Consider the following 19,926-nt stretch of genomic DNA (forward strand, 5'->3'; position numbering starts at 1 on the left):
CAGAGCTGCACCAAAAGGATTTTGCTCAACATCAAGTACTTAGTTACTTGTAAGCAGTGACTTGAAGTTCTTAAGAATAACTGTTATGTGCTGTCAGGTTGCTTCCAAATTATGGTGACATTATGAATTAGTGGTGTCCCTGTCATCAGCAGCTCTGCATAGCTCTTAAAAACTCAAGGTAAAGTCCCCATTTATTGAGTCAATCCATCTCTTATCAGGTATTCCTCTTTTCATGTTGCTTTCAGCTCTTTCTACCGAGTGTCTTTTCCAGTGAGTCTTCTCTAGTCTTAGTTTAGGCATTTTACTTCTAGGTAAAGTTCAGGCTTGAATAGCTTTACTGCTTCAAAATAGAAGAACAAAACAACAAAAACAACACGATGAATGAATGAATGCTGAAGACTGTCTCCCACCAGGATGACACTCTAGCTGGACCATCTGAAAGTCATTTAACAGACTCTAAAATGAAGTAGGAAGATCAAGGAACAATCAAATAAAATGGAGCTACTTGGATACAGGACAAATTTTCTGTGACTATGGAGAAATTCAATCAATGTAGCACTTGTATCCATGCAATTTAAGCCCCACCATGTGTACAAAACAAGATTTAGCAAATGACTGAGATAACGATATTGAAGTACTGTAGCTTGCTTCTGGTAAAAAACAGTGTAATTATCTTAAAATTTTAATTTGTTTTTAATTTTACCTATATTTCTTATACAGTGGTGCCTCGCTTAACGATGTTAATTGGTTCCAAAAAAATTGCTGCTAAGCGATTTCATCGCTAAGCGAAACGCAGTTTCCCATTGAAATGCATTGAAAACCGGATAATCCGTTCCAATAGGAACGAATTGCCGTCCTTAAGTGAAAATCGCCATAGGAAACATCGCTAAGCGAAACGCAGTTCCCCAATTGAAATGCATTGAAACCTATTCAATGCATCTCAATGGGGGAAAAATACAACAACAAATTAAAAAAAGAGTCAGAACAGAGTCAAATTTGGTTAACAAAGGGTTTATTAAGTGCACGTTATGATTTCAAACATTTTAAACAGTAAACTTTAACTTTATAAATAACAGAGAAACATTTCAAAAACAGCAAATGTGAGGCTGTTTAAACCATTGTTAAGCAAAACAGGGGATCCAAAATTTAATCGCTATGCGAAGCATGGTCCCAACCATTGCTAAGCGAAAATCACCCATAGGGACCATCGTTAAACGAAGCGTAAAAACGCTCCGATAAAGTCATCGCTAAGTGATTTCGTCGTTAAATGACGCAATCGCTAAGCAAGGCACCATTGTATGTCCATAATTTTAAATTGTGCAGCACACTAATACAAATAAAGAAAGAAAACTTGAAAATAATGATACGAGATTCTGAATCTCTGTTTTCTTGAAGGAGTAGCTTAGGCATCCCTGGGAGCTATATAGTCATGCTCCTCCTGCTCTAAGGACAGAGCAGAAAAGGTGGATATTAGAATTTCGGTTTGGTGATTTGTGCTGGTTCATTGGCACGGAACCACTGATGCTGCTTGTTCTCTTCCACCACCGCCGTGGGCAACTCCCCCACTCACTGGCCAGCCTACGCTGTTCTTTCCCTCCTCTTCACATGATTGTCCAATCTCAGCAGGAGTGTGTGCTGCCCTCCTTCGCCTCCTATGGCAGCCGCCCATACAGACAAGGAGGCAGGGCAGGGATTCCTGCAGCACTGCTTTTGAGTGGGCGGCTCTTGAAGGAGGCAGAGGATGGAAGCATGCACTCCTGCTGCAACTGGACTATCATGCAAAGAGAAGAGAAAGAGCAGCACACACTGGCTGGTGAGTGAGGGAGCTGGCCGGGGAAGGGAACATTTGAACCGAAGTGTGTTCCCATCTTTAGTGAATAAGAATGAGAGGATGCAGGCCACAGGTGGGCAATTTTCAAAAGTCTGCAGGCTGCATATACCCATCCCTAGGCATTGGGATGGGTATATGAATACTCTTCCCCACAACCAACAAACTAACTTTTATTTTCTAACAAAAACATTTCTTTCCAAACTGAAAAAGTTTCCTTGAACCCCTGTGGCCATTGTTCTAAAACAAAATTTGGGTGTTTGTGGAGGTCCATCATAGCACAGCAATTGCCTCATGCCCCCAGAAGGCACAAAGGGATTTTTTGAGCCCCTTGTGGGCTGCTTGAGGCTTCAAGACTACAGGGAGTCCCATTTTCTATATGTGGCTCACCATAGGCTGCAAAATGTCCACCCCAACAGAGACTGAACATGGAGGCCAAAGATGGGGGAATGATGGCAGACTCCAATTGCCAAACATTTCTGATCATGCTGCCTCAGGCGGATGACAGCTGGAATCCCACAATATCTGGAGAACCACATGTTCCTCACCGCTGGCCTAATCTTGTAGTGGGGGTAGGGTGAGGAAACTAAACTAATGCACATTATTGTTCTTTCTTTTGCTTTTAAGTCCCACCAGTCAATTACAATGGGCTATAATGCACTTCTTCCAAAGCAAGAATCAGTTTGTTCAACGATGCTAGTTCCCTGACTCACTGAGCATATGCTGTGAATGTACTTGTACTGGATGATCTGATTTCTGATAATGTAAATCAAAAATAATTTTGCCCTGACCTGGATGTAAACTGCTACTGTTTTAAAACATCTGCAGAACAGCAATAACATAACAACACCTTTGAAATAAATAGCCATTTTGGCTTGAGGGTTCTTGGGCTACAATACACTTCTTCTGAAACAAGGAACAGTTCTGGGGTGGAGTGGGTGCTGAGTGGCTGGCAGCCCTCTGTCCAGTAAGTTTGGGATAATTCAATCAACCTATTGTCAGAGGCCATTTAAAAACCTGGCTCTTTAGGCAGGCCTTCCCTCCAGTTAATTAACTCTTTTTCTGTTTCTTTAATTTTCCCCATCTTGGTAATATATATAGAAGTAATTGGTAGGATTTTATTATGTATGTCTATTGTTATTTTTTATCTATGTAAGCCGCCTGGAGTAGACTTTGTCTAGGGGGGCGGGCTATAAGTCTAATTAAAGGGGGGGGAAGTAAGAGGTAAAATTTAAAACTGACTGTCACGTTCCTGCCTGTCCCTTGGTTGTTTCACCAATCAAAGGGCACAAGCTACGTGTCGTGTCACTGCCACCAGTTGATTACATCAATATTATGTACTGTATTATTAATAATAGAGGTGCAAGCAATGTGTTAAAGCAGTGGTCCTCAACCTTGGGCCTCCAGATGTTCATGAACTACAACTCTCAGAAGCCTTCACCACTATCTCTGCTGGCCAGGATTTCTGGGAGCTGAAGTCCAAGAACATCTGGAGGCCCAAGGTTGGGGACCATTGTGTTAAAGAACCAAATAGAAGTTGTTTATTATTACAAGTGATGAAGGTACAATCAATGTCTTTAACTCTTAACAAAACATTCTACTTCATCCACTCTCAACTGTCAACCCTCTCTCTATCCACCTCGAACTCCAAAACCACCAATCCTCAAATCCAAAACTCTCAATCTCAGACTCGGCTCTCTCCAAATCTAACTCCTGCCTCCCCCTGCAAAGACTCCTGTATCTCGTGACTCCACCTCCCCAGCACTCTCATTGGTCCATGCAGATAGCACATTGATATTCATGACCCAGGCGGATGCCACACTGACTCTCCTGGTTTGACTTTTCAGCCCTCATTTTGAAATTCACATAAATATCTACCCATGATTTCTAAAAGACTGACATTTCTAATGACCTATCTACATATAAGTGGTGCCTAGCCTGATGAATGTCTGTATAGGCTGAAAGCTGGCATTTGTTTGTGATTTTTAGTGGACTAAAAGAAGTATTGGGATTCCTAGTGTGGTATAGTGCATAGATTGACAGATTAGGACTTTGGAGAACAGGGTTCAAATCCCCACTTGGCCATGGAAACTCACTGGGGGAGTGGAACAGATGAAATCATTCCTTAAATATCTCACTTACCTTGAAAGCCCTATTAGAATTGCTCGATAGCACAGAATACATGCAATAGAGGGATTATCCCACTCCCCTTACTTTTGAGTTTTAAGGTAGTGTGTGAGTGCAACATATAATGAGAATTAGTTGGTCAGGCTGCTTCCCCAGCACCCTCTCACTTTTACATGGTAGCTAAGTGGTGATTTCCCCTCCTGCTCTTTTCATCAGCATTGTTTACTCTCATTTGCTCATTGTATAGAACCAAAGCCCTGGTCTTATTTGTATATTCACCCCATGGATCCACAGCTGACTCAGGGACAAAATCTGAAACCTTACATCAGTAGTTATGGCTTCTGGTCCCCACTGGGCCTTCCCTTCTTCCAAAACAAACTTTTGCTCACACAGCGCCCAACACACTGTGTGAGGCTTCAACTTTTGCTATGCTGAGTTTAACAGCCTGTTCTTTCCCAAATACATTTTTGGAGACAAGAGGGGAACACATCGTGACCCTAGATCCTGTAAACAAATTGAGCAAGGCTGGAGTGAAAAGAATTAAAACTTTTTTTCACTTACTCCCAAATCCACCACCCCCACCTCACTGAATCTTTTTGCAAAGCATTTTGGCCAGGAATAAAGGTTGGGTTGCAGGACGTTAGTAGAATATTAAAGAAAGCTGAAGGCTGTGAAAAAGCTTACAGAATCTTTTCTTTCCTAGGAACTACAAAGCTTCGTACACTGGAGGTATTCAAGAGAAACTTAAGACAACCACCTGGCAGATATCCTTTGATTTGTATTCCTGCATCGAGCAGGGGGTTGGACTTGATGGCCTTGCAGCCCCCTTCCAAATTTACTATTCTATGATTCTATTAAGAAGTGTGTGTCTGGGAAAAGAAATAAGCTGCAGAGATTTACATGCGATTTGGTCTGATTGCAAAAACAACACTTTATTTTACAACATCTTTTGGAACAAAAGAACAAAAACAATCCACCTTGCAGAATGAATGAATGCTGGTACAGGTTGAGTTGTGAAATGATACAAAAGACTGTAAAGCTAGGCAAACAGTAAACAGGAGGTATGAGATGAAATAGAGCACCCTGCTTGCTTCATTATAATGCAAATTAGATAACCCTGCAATGAACTGGGAATAGAGATGGGGGTATTCGTATTACAAATATCCCCGCACAGCTGGACTTAATGAGGGTCCAGCCCCCAAGGCAGTATCGTTTACACACGCATCCACCGGCCGCGGCAGCCCTGGTCATCTTTCCAAGCCCTCCCAGAGCACCAATTTCTTCCCACTTGGCTGCCCACTCAGCAGCCATGCAAGGACACTTTTCCTCTCTCCCCCTGCCTGGAGTGGCTAGCTGATTGGCAAGAGAGCGGCATTCTGAGAGCGATTGGAAGCATGAGTGGAGCTGTCGCTGCTGCTGGATGCATGAGTGGATGGCCCAGCCCCTTTGTTAAGTCCAGCTGTGCGGGGATATTTGTACTTGTATACAAATACGAATACTCCCATCTCCAATTAGGAATGGCAAATTGGATTATCAAATTCAAGTAATCTTGAATTCCTTTAACGTACTGGATGGGAAGGACTGCATGACTGCAGATGAATTTTTAAAAATTTATTTAATATATTTAAAATATTTTTATCCTGCCTTTCTCCTTAGAAAAGGGCTTAAGGTGGCAAGCCATGTTTCTTCTGGAATTGGTTTCACAGGGCTTCCAGAGTTATGGGTTATCATGTCTAGTCATCTGCCAAGACCCACTTTACATTCTGCCACATATTGTTGATGTCTGTTTACCTAACTTCTTTGACTGAACGAGAAGTGAGGAAGTAGATGCAGTCCTGCCATTAAATAGAATGAAGCAAATCTCTCAGGTGGCAGACACTGCAGGCAGTAGTGCTGCTACCTAACTATTCCTCCTGGGCCACCTAGTCATTGCCATCTGTTGAAGAACGTAGACAGTGGTGACACAAGGCCTGTCTTGCACTTCCTACTAAATTAGCTTGCTGCCCTCAGGAAAAACAGAAGTCAAGTGCCCATTTAGAGTGCAGTTACACTGCTGATTTGTACTGGTTTCATGTACAGTATTTTAAATGTGATGCATTTTAAATCGATTTCAGTCATGTGGTTTATGTATTGCTGTGCGCATTCACTATTTAATGGACCATCATGCTTGCAAGCCATGGGGTTTCCATTGTTATTGATCCTGGCACATGATTGCAACGTTCTTTTTTATACCACCCATCTGGCTAGGCTCAGGTGGATCCACAGGTATAACATTTTGGAACACCTGCCTAAATAGCAAAGTTTATAGTGACTTTTTAAAAATCGTCAGCAAAGAGGCCAAATGAATTGCAGGAGGGAGTTCATTCCACATCTGAAGAGCAATTGCTGAAAAGGCCCAGTTTTTTGTATTATACTGTAATTCCAGGCCTCTCTCAGGTTAGCATCCTTAGCCGGCCTGCTTGAGATGTTCTTGTAGGACGGGCAGATCCTGTTGGAGGTAGACATTCTACCAGGTACTGAGGTCCCAAACTGTTTAGGGGTTTATAGGTTAGAACCATCACCTTGAAGCTGGCACAGAAACTGTCAGGTAACCAGTGTAAGGCAGCCAGAATTGAGATGCTATGATGGCATTTCTTCATACCACTCAATAACCTGGCCACCATGTTCTGGACCTGTTGAAGTGTCCTTGACAGCTTCATGGGCAGCCCCATGTAGAGAGCATGGCAGTAATCTAATCTTGAGCTTATGAGTGCATGGACCAGTGTGATGAGGGACCCAGTGTCAAGGCAGGGAGACAACTGGACAATCTGCCTGAGATGAATACACATGCACTATTTGAGTGTCCATAGACAGCATTGGATCCAGTAGAACACCCAAACTATGCATCTCATCCTTCACAGAGAGAGTAGCACACCCCCCCCCAAAGGAAAGGAAGGTACACAATCCACAGACAGATGGAGCACCCACCCAAAATATCACCATCTTGTCCAGATTCAGCCTCAATTGGTTGACCTCCATCAACTCCAGTACCACAGTCAGGCACTGCTCAAGGGGTGGGAAGGATGGAAGGAGAGACAGCCCTGTGTGTCATCAGCATATTGATGACGTGCCATTCTGAATCTCCGGATGACTTCCCCTAGCAGCCTCATATAGATATTAAACAGCAGCAGGGAGATGATTGATCCCTGGGGGACTCCACAATTGACAGTGTAAGAAAATTAACTCTGCAGCTGCACAGAAATGCCTTTTCTTTACTGTTACATGAAGAGTTTCAAGACCAAAAGCTCAGGCATGCAGATGACAGAGAGCTTTGTTCACGGCATATTTCCCTAAAGAGCAAATAAGCTAAAGTATACAGGGTATGTTTGGGGATTTATTTTTAAACTTGGAAGGAGTATTAGCAAACAATGACAAAAGAAAAAGCAGTACAGGCTGCAAACTGAGAAGGTCTCCTTCTTTTTTCTTCTTTTTTTAACCAACAACCTCTTGAAATTAGATCTGCTTAAAAGCCTCACAATTGTCTTCTTTCTCCTCATCAACTGTTTCCCTCAGCCCAGGTTTTTGCAGCAGGCAATAATGGAGTGGGGCCTTGGTGCTGGCCTCCCCTCCTGAAGTCCATCTTTAAACTGTTTTCTTTTCCTTTCAAAAAGCAATTAAATGGAGTGTGGGGGCAACCAAGAACAAACATTCCAACTCGAAAACCCTTGGACTCCTGCTTCTCAATCCAAACCTGCTGGGCTCTGTCATCATTTTTCAATTAGAACTTGAGGGCGAAGAAGCCTTCCACCATTTGCTGCACGCTCCAGGACTTGGCATGGACGCTTGTCCCCCTCCCCCAGTTGGCATCGTATGACCATTTTTTCCATTAAATAAATCTCTCTTGGCAAGATAACCCTGTTCCTTTATCAGTGTGTGCAAAATGCTTGTCCTGAGCCAACCCATCTTGGCATGCAAGCATCCCTGCACATAGGTGGGCTTGTAATAATAAATGGTTATTAGAGCTTGGAAAGTTACTTATACATTATTCTTCACGACATTTGAAAAAAGGAATTTATTTTCACTACTAGTTGCAATGTTTTAAAAGATTAACTGGCTGAATACTCATTTCAATGCTTGCTCCTTTTTGTTAACTCCTTTTTACTTTAATTTAAAAAAAACTATTAGAATTGTTAAGCAAATGGCATAACTCAAAAAACTTACCGCAAATGCTTCTAAAATGCTTAAAAATACCCCCAAAAATAACTAGCAGAAAAGGATTGCTTAAAAATACCTCAAAAATAACTGGCAGAAAAGGATTGTGTTAAGCCCCCTTAAAAATAACTTTAAAAATAATTAGTAACAAAAACTAGTAACTTGAAAAATAACTTAAGAGGTAATTAGAAAATGTTACTCATTAAACCAACAAACATGAAACCCAGTCATTCTTATCTTACTTTTGAAATATGGCTTCCTTATACTCTCACTAAAGAATGTTGTTCACTTGAGCAAACTCCACTTTCTCCTGAACAGGTGTTCTGTGGTAAGAAAAAAAAAGATGGCAGTAGAAGTGGGGGGAGGGAGTGTTACAAGAAAAGAACAACACTCTGTGGACCCCCATAAAATCCAGAGAACAAGTCAGTGTTCCTCATCCTCTGTATTTATTTGGCATTTTCGCCCTCTCAGTGTCCAAGCTTTTCTGTCCCCTTTTATTCTTTCTCAAAGCCATAGCTTGGATCATGGGGCCATAGGTTTAGGAGGGCATGTCATCGATGCTCACAGGGGCCAGTAAAATTGCCCCCCTTCTTCCTCACACTTCAGTGTCAAAAAAGGTGAGGAGGCCTCTGTGATGTCACAAGTGATCGTGGTTTTTTTTTTGTTTGTTTTTTTGTTTTTGGTAAGAGGAATGAGATATGGCAGGCAAGGTTTGGGGGGGGGGAAACAGGCCCTATTTGTATGCAAACACCGTTCTACTGAACCCCTGAGCCTTTCTGCCAGCTGGCAATAGGTAGAAAGGGATTCATGGACTTTAGTTAATCTCTCTGTCTCTCTCTCACACACAAATTGGCCTTTCTCCTCCACTGTTGCTTGCCCTGAGATTTATCTCCCTGCCTGGAGACCTGGAGAAACATTTACAGTTCCTTGAATCTTCAGGCAGTTTCCTGAGACCCAGTAGCCCTAGAAAGGACTGCAGGCTGGTGGATTCTTTTTAAGTGCCACAGCTGTGGATTGTTACATTGTTTTCCTAGCCTTTGGGTATATCCTTGAGTTTTCAGTGGCTGCCATTTTGCTTTCAGTTTCTTCTGGGAAATGTTTATTTCAGGAAGATGTGCTGGTGTTACTATATTAACAAAACAAACAAAGAAAAATAAATCCCCAGATATATTTATAGTCTGAGACCTATATTTTAGCCATCAGTCAAACTAGCGCAATCTCTGAAGAAGCTAAAGCATAACATAAAGGAACATAAAGGAAGATGCTGTATTACTCATTCTTTCTCAACAGCCAGGATGTTGTTATTGTTAAAAATAAAAAAGTGGTTGGAATCCAATGGTAAGCTGCCGCTAGAGCAGGCCTACTAATTCATTGGGCCTATTCAAGTAGCAACTTACTACTGGATTCTAGCAATTGTGTTATCTTTACCAGCAGGATAAATAATTCAGGGAAATGTTCTCTAGTTCCCTTTAGTTGCTAAATTTGGACAGTGCATGTTGATAGAAGCAAAAGGTTTGACTTATTCAATTAAGGCAATTGCCTCATAAAAGATTATTCTTACTTGAAAAAGAAAACCAAGCTGTTTGTGTGTGTATTCAGAAGAGATTAGCCAGCCTTGTAAAAACAGGCTCCTCGACCCCCCCCCCCCTTTCTCCTTGCTTTTTCTTCTCTGTTCAAGGTCTCACGCTTTTCTGAGATAAGCATGGAATGTTGAGACAAAGGCCCAATTTAGGGAAAGTGAATTGTTCTGCGCATGTCTAAAATGTGTTTTCACTAATCCAATGAATTGTTGCTAACTAACTTAATGACCTCAAAGGCCCACCCCTCTCGCCCTGAGGGGACAGCTATAAGACTGTACCAATTCCTTTGTTCTTTGAAGAAATCCTAATCACCCACAATTAAGGTGAAATTGGTTTTTCTTCCCACCAACTGCAGTGGTGTTTTGTTTGTTTTGTTCTCATGTAAATAAAATGAACTTCAATAGAAAAGCCTTCGTGTCTCAGTCTTTTGTTTAAGGTAAATTGTTTGACATAACAATTTGGGGGCTCGTCCGGGATCTCTAAACGCCCCGATTGGGGCTGGATTTTTATCCAGTTGAGGTCAGGCAGAACAGGCGGTGGTGAAGTGAATCGGAAGGCGCCCCTGCCTTCTTTTAAGGCAGCCGCTTCCTTGCCGACGCTTTGGCTGCTTGGCATCAAGAACTCGGAAAGAGGCACGAACGCGAGAGTTTTTTTTAAGCCGGCCGGCCAACGAATCAACGAGCCAGCAGACCAACGGACCTGGTAAGTCGTAGTGGGAAACTCTGAAAGGGTTGGTTGTTGTTGTGTGAATGAAGAGTGAGAGACCTTGCGGTTCCCAGAGGTGGCCGTTGAAGTAGTCCGGGGCCCTGGGCCAAGGTGTGCGACTGTTGTCTGTACCCTCCTTGTGTCTGCGTCAGAGAGACCCCTTACTCTCTACGCAACCTCCCTATCCTTGTGTCTTTGTCTCCCGTGGGATGGGAATACAGACTTCCAAAACGGGCCCGCGGGGGGTCCAGAAGGTCCGGTGGGGACCATGGGAATTCCGAGGGGGACGCCCCGACTCCAGGCCCTTGTGGGGGTGGTAATGAGTTAGGAATTCCTGGCAACAGTGCGGTGGGCAAGCTGTTGCTGCATTGGGAGTCTGTAAAAAGGTACAGGAGTTTCAGACAGAGAAGGAAATGGTCCATGTGCTCTGGAGTTTAGACACAATTTGATATTCGTTCTAAAGGGCCAAAATTTGGCCCATCCGCCCCGTGTCCCTTATGTAGATTTTTGGATATGGTACCTAATCAAATTTGGAGAAGAAATAAAACTGGCAGTAAGTAGAGACTTGATACATTCTAAGTTACAAGGTGAGGAAATGACAAAATTGGAGTTTGTAAATTGAACTGCTCCACCTCAGTAAAAGAAAAGGAGGGGGATGGCGAAAATAAAGACGGACGCTGTCCGAGGGACCAGTGACCCGCTCTAAGGCACGACAGATGAAAGAGCAGGGAGTTAGTGCCCAGTATCCACTCAGAGAAGTCTCAGAGATGCTTTAGGGACTATGATTTACAAACCCACAGAGCTGCTGCACATTTGTAAGCAGCTGGCCGGAGTCACATAGGAGACTCTGGCAATTGCCGCTCGAACAGAACAGGCGGCCGGGGAATCCCTTCCAGAAGTAACCCCTGGAGATTGGGATTTCCAGGATGAAAATATCAGAGGGCGAAGTGCAGAAATGAAAGAGTTCTTGTTGAAAGGGTTGGAGGCAACAGTCCCTAAGACTGTTAGCATGAAATTGGCTTTTTGGTTAACCCTAAGGAAAAGAATGAAAGTTCAGTTGAACATCTGGAAAGGCTAAAACGCAATATGCGAAGGAACACTGGGCTGGACCCAGAAGATTCAGGAAAAAGTGGTAGCAAGAAGAGAAAACAGGAGGAGTTTTTCTCTGCCCTACCCGCTCAGAAGAGAAGGGAATGAAGAAGCGGGGGGAAGAGAAAGGAGGGGCAAGGGGCCCTGACTGTGTTCACTTTTAAGGTGGCTCAGGAAATACTTAGGTGAAGCTAGGCAAAGAGAGAGAGAGTATATTGTAAAGAAGGCAAGGAAAGTTGTTGCAAGATCAGGTAAAGAGTTTTGAAGGGAAATGGGAAAGGAAAGGCTAGAAAGGAGGAAAAAAAAATAAGCGTGTATCAACAAGCGATGCAGCTAGAGGAGGAAGGAGATTCAGGAAAGGAGTCCTTAACAAAACTAATAGTGCATGCCAGCTCGGACAGCAGAACTGTTTGCTCTAAGCTGAGCACTATAGTTAGCTGAAAGGAAAAAGGATTAAAAAGAGAAGAAGGAACGTAACTTTCTCAAAGTTCAGGAAAAACACAGAGAATGTTATCCAAAAGTGTATATGAAATGGAATCCTCAGGAGGAGTCCTAAGAGAAATAGGAGCGAATGGAGAACGGGGAATGAGAAAAAGCTCTTTTGGCTTGTTAAACTTACTGGGGTATAAAGGGTTAAGAGTAGGCACAGAGTAGGAAGAAAAAAAAAATCGCCTGGTGTTGAGGGAGGGAGATCCCGGCCAAGGTTAGGACTGTATAAACACATGCAGACTTTAGTGATTAACAGGGTAATTCTTTTCCATCTAAAGGGGCTGTAAAAGCCTATTGGAAAGCTACACTTCTGGATCTGTAAAATTTGTAGTTAGAAAATGGGGAAAATCACACACACACACACACAAAAGACACTAGGGGAATTGTTGACTATGGAATCCCACAGAAAAACATGCAGGAAAATGACAGATGCAGTATGTGGATTGATTGGCAGAAGTACGTGTTTAAAAGCCTGAAAAGGAGGCTTTGGAGGTGTGAAGGGCGCATGTATATAGAGAGTTTGGAGACAGGAGAAAGTGGGAGCTAAAAAGAAAAAGGGGGGGGGGTTTATTTTGCACCGGGAATGGTTTGCCTGTTTTACATAGGCACTTTCTGTGGGAATTCCTTAGAAGTCACTTTTGCATTCAGGGGTCACTACCAGTTTTAAGAGATTAATATGTGTGGTATTTTTATTGAGAGTGAATTATCCAGAAGCCACAGAGGATCTAATCATTGGCATGGATGCCTTGCAAACTATAAACTATGGGTTATGGTTTAATTCCTATAACAAACAACTACATCGAGCCTAAACCCGGAAATTGTTAGGAGAAAATATATTTCAGTTATAAGGTGAAGAATTTGAGAACAGGAGTAAATGCAACATAGGAACAAAGGAAGCGATTGTCCTGCATTTTTTTTTCACACCAGCATAGGACTATCCTTGGCGGTGGATGATGGTCAGTAGGCTGCTACAGATCGAGGCTATTCTCCTTGAAAAACTCGATCTAATACTGAGGGTTTATCAGAAACTGTCAGGAAGGAACTGTGTAATGAACATGATTGTATTGCCCTGACTGGTCTACAGATAAAGTTTAGGGAAGACCTACAGGAAGAGGCAATAGAGGGAACATGGAACCTGTACACTGACGGTTCCTCTAGAGTAGTGAATGGGAAAAGAATAACGGGATATGCAGTGGTAGAGAGGATAAGGGGTTCGAAGTTGAATCTGGACCCCTTCCCCCGTCCATGTCAGCTTAGACAGCAGAATTATATGCCCTAAAAGAGCTTTAGAAATAAGCACAGGAAAATCTGTAAATATCTGGACAGACTCTAAGTATGCATGTGGAGTAGTCCACGTTTTTGGAAAAATTTGGAGTGAAAGAGGACATCCCAGGGAAAGAATCTGGCCCACCATCAGTTGGTACTGGACACTCTAGAAGCGTTGAGCCTCCAGTCCGAGGTAGCTATTATCCACATTCCAGGGCACCAGAAGGGAAACTCCCCGGAGGTAGTAGGAAACCGGCTGGCTGACGAAGTGGCAAGAAAGGTGGCAGGAAAAGAATTGAATCCCGCCCTCTTAGCAGCCCTTATTCCTACCAGTAAAGAGATCACTGCCCCTTTGGTGTATTCACAAAAGGAGCTTGAATTAGCAGAGGAGCAGGGAGCTACAATGGTGAACGGCACGCTAAAGTTGAGAGGGAAGACAATGGCTGCCCGAGGGGGTGGTCAGGGAAGTCCTCAAGGTATTGCACGAGGGAGGACACTGGGGAGTTAAGGCTCTGGCCTCAGCCTTTCTGCAAAAATATACAGGGAAGAAAAGTGTGGTCACACGCCAACACCATTTTAGCCCACTGCATTCCTTGCCAGAGAGTAAATAAGAATAACCTGAGAAAAACAGAAATGGGAGGACGACCTCTGGCCATCCACCCCTTCGAACATTTGCAATGTGATTTTATTGATATGCCAAAGTCAGGACTTTGGAATCAGTGTTTGATAATAACTGATCAGCTCACTGGCTGGGTAAAAGCATACCCTACGGCTCGGGCAACGACAGGGACAGTTTGTAAAATCTTATTGGAACAAATTATTTGTAGATATGGGTTAATCCAATCAATGGTTAGCAACAGGGGTAAAAACTGAAAGGATGAACCAGACTTTGAAAGAGCAAATTAATAAGTTGATGCAACAAGCGCAGTTGCCCTGACCGAAGGGTTTGCCCCTAGCAGCTGCATAGCATTACAGGACTCTCGCCCTTTGAAGCCTGTGCAGAATGGAAATTTGGGATGTTAATGCACAGAGATACACAGAGAGTGAGCCTTAATTTAGATTTGTTCAAGGATGCCGTTATAAGAAAGTATTTGCTGGCCCTATTCTCTATTCTCTCCGATAACAGGGAGCGAGGCATCTCAGTGCAACGGACGCTATTGGAGGTAGCAGTGCATTCCTTCCACCCCGGGGATTGGGCTTATATCAAGGCATGGGAGAGTGAACCGCTCGCCCCAAGATGGCTTGGTCTGTTCCAGATACTGTTGACAACAGAGACTGTCATCCAAACTGAGGAAGCTGGTTGGACTCACTATACCAGAGCCAAGCGCGCAGTCGACCCTGAGGGACGGTGAAAAGTTGTGCCTGTGTCCAAGGACGGACTAAAAGACTATTTTTAAACGACATATGTAATGTCCATTAGTCGGTTAGCGCATAAATATTGTCCTTTCTTTAGTGTGTATATAGAAGTAAGAAAAGTTAATAATCTGGTCCAAACTTGGCAGGTACATTTGAGAATAGACAGGAGTCTTAGGGGACTCTATTTCTTAAAAAGATATTCAATTGGTGATCAAGTGTAGTGTTGGAGGACGAGGGGACCATTGATTGGGAGGATGTCTAAAACTCCCTATATAACAGGTAGAATTTGTCCCTGGTTTTCCTGTTCAATTAGTCGAACACCAAAAGGGGAGGTGGAAGAGTGGAAGGTACAAATACAAACCACTTCCTATTGGGACACTGAATACAAAGGGTTGGCCTGTGGTAACCAATTGATGGTACACAAAGAGGTACGAGGTAAGGGCCGTGGAACTTTGTATACCAGCACTGAGTTGGCTTCAAGTCTAGAGTTCTGGCATAACCGAGATTGCAAGCAGTGCCCCCTCATTAAAATCAGAGATAGCAACATCAGCCCTGGATCAGAGTCAGACTCCGACTAGGTCATTCCCCGAAGAAAGTGGTCTTTCTACTCTCATACTTTCACCTCCCGGCAGTTTACTCGGAGTATCAGGTGATATCTGAAACTTAAAGACCCCCTGATAGGATTGGATCCTTTTGAGCCTTACTGTTATTTGTATTGCCATTTTTGCCCTCACCATTGGAGTGCCAGAATAACTAAATTTGACGAAAACCCGGCTTTGAGGTGGTATGTGCTTAAGGTGAGATATCCTGAAGGGTTGTGGACTGAAGCTTGTAGGCTGTAAAAACGCCAATTGCAAGCTGTCCGTGGAGAATTCAATCTGATAGCTCGGCGCAGGCAGAGACCAATTCCCAAGGGATGGCTCCGTTACGCATCTTCGGTGCACCACGAAACGTGTTAGAAGTTCAAGAACGCAAGCCCCTGGTCAGTGCCCAGTCTAGATTCAGAGGACGAGGAATGGAATTCCCACTACAAGCGGAGGTAAAAGCCCACCCCTCTAATGTCTTGGAGAAATATCAGGCAATTGTTTATTGGCAGACCACGGGTTGATGGCAAAATAATGATAGTGTGAGGGCTCTTCTTGAGCCTTGTGCTACAAGCTACAGGATCCACCTGCCCCTATGTAATAACGACAAGGCAGGGAAGCAGGGAACAGCAGACCTTAACCTATAAGTCCATCTTCAATTGTGTTGATAATGTTACCTCCTGTGCATTTGACAAGGTAAAGTACAAAGTTTGTCAGGACTCCCTTGGAACTCAAACTTGTTATGACCCTAGAGAAAACCCCGAGAGAATTTGGATTGAATTCCGTGTTACAGTAATTAGTAATGGAGGCTGGACTAGAATTAAATGTGGTGGAATAGGCTGGGTTCAGCACAACATGGTATGGAGAATAGCAGCAAGTGTAGTTTAGAAACTCACCTGTTTGTTCCTGTATGAAACTGTGTGAAGTTAGTCACCTAATCTACCACGCCCTGCAAGCCTCAGGAAGGTGCCTGTAAAGTTTGATTGTACCTGGGGCTCCTATGAAAATTGTCCAAGTGAAAGACACCTTTGGTCGGTCTGGGGGAGGGGGGGAAATTTTCATAATTGTGAATAAGTCAAAAGAAATTATAAAAAGAAAAACGGGGGAATTGATAGAAGCAAAAGGTTTGACTTATTCAATTAAGGCAATTGCCTCATAAAAGATTATTCTTACTTGAAAAAGAAAACCAAGCTGTTTGTGTGTGTATTCAGAAGAGATTAGCCAGCCTTGTAAAAACAGGCTCCTCGACCCCCCCCCCTTTCTCCTTGCTTTTTCTTCTCTGTTCAAGGTCTCACGCTTTTCTGAGATAAGCATGGAATGTTGAGACAAAGGCCCAATTTAGGGAAAGTGAATTGTTCTGCGCATGTCTAAAATGTGTTTTCACTAATCCAATGAATTGTTGCTAACTAACTTAATGACCTCAAAGGCCCACCCCTCTCGCCCTGAGGGGACAGCTATAAGACTGTACCAATTCCTTTGTTCTTTGAAGAAATCCTAATCACCCACAATTAAGGTGAAATTGGTTTTTCTTCCCACCAACTGCAGTGGTGTTTTGTTTGTTTTGTTCTCATGTAAATAAAATGAACTTCAATAGAAAAGCCTTCGTGTCTCAGTCTTTTGTTTAAGGTAAATTGTTTGACATAACAATGTCATAAATACAGAAGAGGCCCCCAAAGCATACTTCACTTGCCATTTAATATTGATAGGAGAATGGCATAAAATCTGAAAAATTTCTGTCAAAGTATCTTCAGTCGCCTTGGAAATGTGTTTTGAAACTAGAAAATGTCATGTGATGCCTAAAAAGTAATTTTGTAATGATTGTTATATTATTGTACATTTGTAACAATTCATTGCCCCAAAAGCAGCCATTTATGAATAACTTCTGAACTCCAGTCTACACATACAGAAGAATAGGAAGCATCTCAAGGTGTTAGAATAGATGGCATCATTTCAGACTCCAGACAGACAAATAACATTGTTGACTGTATTAAAATAGAACATTTTATAATCAGAAAATAAACAAAACAGGAAATAGGCTGGGAATAAATTGCTTAATTATTATGTAATTGGTTGTTGTGGGTTTTTCGGGCTCTTTGGCCATGTTCTGAAGGTTGTTCTTCCTAACGTTTCGCCAGTCTCTGTGGCCGGCATCTTCTGAAGATCCCGGCCACAGAGACTGGCAAAACATTAGGAAGAACAACCTTCAGAACACAGCCAAAGAGCCCGAAAAACCCACAACAACCATTAGATCCCGGCCATGAAAGCCTTCACGAATACATATTATTTAATTGTTGATTAAAACTTTTTAAAAATACGCTCATTTTATATATATGCAGAGATTAAGCTGCAGGGAAGCATACAATAGCACCCCCTCTCTTCCTCTATACCCCGTTTCCCCAAAAATAAGACCGAATCTGAAAATACGGTAAGCCCTAGGATGATTTTTCAGGATACTTGTAATATAAGCCCTACCCCAAAAATAAGCCCCAGTTAACTGAAACCCCGCCCTCCACTATCATGCAGCTACCAGAAGAAGATGACATAACTGTATTTGAATAAATGTAGGTTGTTGTACATGAAAAAAATAAAACATCCTTTGAAAATAAGCCTTAATGCATTTTGGGGAGCAAAAATTAATACAAGACCCTATCTTATTTTTGGGGATACACAGTACAGTAGTTGTAAACAGTGCAATAAACTCTATCGCCTTATTTTGTGGCATTTTTTTTTTTTTTTTGCTCAGGATAATATAATTTGCTCTGTGGGAGGTAGTGTTTTCAGTGAACTTAGCCCAATACACAATTCAAGCACGTTCTGTGTTTTTGGTGAACTACCAGCTCACATATTTTATCCATGGATGGAGAAGAATTTCATTTGGTTCACATACTGAAGAAATTCAGCAGATTTGCACATGCCAAATCAATAGGCCAATTGAAATACAATTTTTCTTTGACATTTGTGCTTTTGTAAAACTTTACTATGTAAGGTCATCAAATAAATAATGCATTTAAAGATGCACAAATTAGGTGCAGGTGTTTAAAAATACACATATGTAAAAGAAAAATACACAACGCAAAACAGTATTAAATAATGGAAAGCTGGTTGCAGAGATGTGGGTATTTAGCAGAATGTGTAAAAAAAAGAATATTTTAGGAGAAATGCACATGATTGTCCCATATGAGATTTAATTTTTGTTTTTAAACATTGCAAACGGATGAAAAATTTAATGGGGCTGGAAAAAAAGCAAAGCTGATAGATGTGTTCATTCTTAATTTTCTTCCTGCATAAAATATAATAAAGAAGCTGGATTGGCACATGTAGAAAAGGAAGCTAAAAGGATGCTAAAATGGGTGAAATGGTTCACATGTACCAACTCAGATGGCATGCATGTCAGTTTTAACTTCTCATCTTTATTAAAAAAATTAATTTGCAAATAAAAAACCCCAGATCATATAGGAGAATGGATTTGAACCTCTCTTATTGATATGCTTTAAGGCTTTTTTAAGCATCAGGAAGTATTCACAAATACTTCCTCACCTCATTCTGCTGCATGAATAGATCTGGCTGTAGTATCTTACACATTCTTGTAGTGTTTGATTCTAATCAGAGCTTAGCCCCAGGATGTGTTTAAATGTCAGGTTCAGTCTTTGCATGGGATTATAAGGATGACAGAGTATACGTGATGTTTTAAAGTGGATAACTACAAAAGTACCCCCAGACCCTCTTTCAATAATCACAATGGGAGTTCTTTTGCTTTTCTGATTTCATACTTAGTTTTCCTTGTTTTTATCCTTTTGTGAAGATTGTGAGCTCCCATAAGAGCTACTTTCTCGCGGAAAGGCAGGGTATGAATTTAATAAAGAACTAAGGAAATAAAAATTTATCCCTGTTATTAACATTGTTAAGATTCCAGTTTTCTCAGGGTAGGTGTTTCTAATTATTCACATTTATACACAATGCAGTTGTGCTTAATAACTTTTTGGGGAACAGGGGGGTGGCAGGCCCTGCCAAACTAATTTAAGTGTGCTTTTCCTGAAACTAATAAAATCCCCCAGTCACTTTGAAAATGTGGCTTGAGGAAAGGTACTGTATGGAGACGCTATGGTGGCTGCACATGCCTGCTTCATGATTTTTGGGCTACTCGAACAAAACAAACAAATATAAAGTTCATATTCCCTCTTGAGAGTGAGTAGGTGTCCCTAATCACACACAACTGCACACAATGCAATTTTGTTTCATGGTTCCGAAATGAAATTCAGCTAAATACTGTATGCCTATTCTAAACATTCGTTTGGAAAAGTAATCCTTCTGAAACATACAACTTTGGGAAGTGATTATACAGTGGGGTCTTGACTTGAGAACTTAATCCGTATTGGAAGGCGGTTCTCAAGTCAAAAAGTTCTCAGGTCAAATTTGCATTTCCCATAGGAATGCATTGAAAACCATTTGATCCGTATCTGCTCTTTTCCGTCCATAGAAACTAATGGGAAGCTGCTATTCCGCCTTCGACCACTAGAGGGGGGATATTTTGTTTCTTTTTTTCTTAGGTCAAGAAAGGTTCAGGGAAGGCAGGGAAAATACAGTCCAGGCAGTACAGTACCAGGCAGTCTGAAGACTGTCTCCCAATCCACTCTCTAAACGGTGGAAGGAGTGAGGAAGCGGACAGGCACCCTTTTCACGGGCCAACAGTTACCTGAAAGTTCAAATTTTG

The 19,926-nt window shown here is 42.2% G+C and overlaps 2 long non-coding RNA genes across 2 annotated transcripts; both read left to right on the forward strand.

The window, feature by feature from the left end:
* Positions 1-1,719: 1,719 nt before the first annotated feature.
* Positions 1,720-9,303, forward strand: LOC144583646 (uncharacterized). Its single transcript, XR_013537556.1, has 2 exons — positions 1,720-1,813; positions 4,659-9,303. It is a non-coding gene; the product is annotated as an uncharacterized LOC144583646 (long non-coding RNA).
* A 485-nt stretch (positions 9,304-9,788) lies between these two features.
* On the forward strand, positions 9,789-16,813 carry LOC144583647 (uncharacterized). Its single transcript, XR_013537557.1, has 2 exons — positions 9,789-10,428; positions 14,402-16,813. It is a non-coding gene; the product is annotated as an uncharacterized LOC144583647 (long non-coding RNA).
* Positions 16,814-19,926: the final 3,113 nt, after the last annotated feature.

Source organism: Pogona vitticeps, chromosome 6, assembly GCF_051106095.1.
Source record: "Pogona vitticeps strain Pit_001003342236 chromosome 6, PviZW2.1, whole genome shotgun sequence".
Classification (NCBI taxonomy): Eukaryota; Metazoa; Chordata; class Lepidosauria; order Squamata; family Agamidae; genus Pogona; species Pogona vitticeps.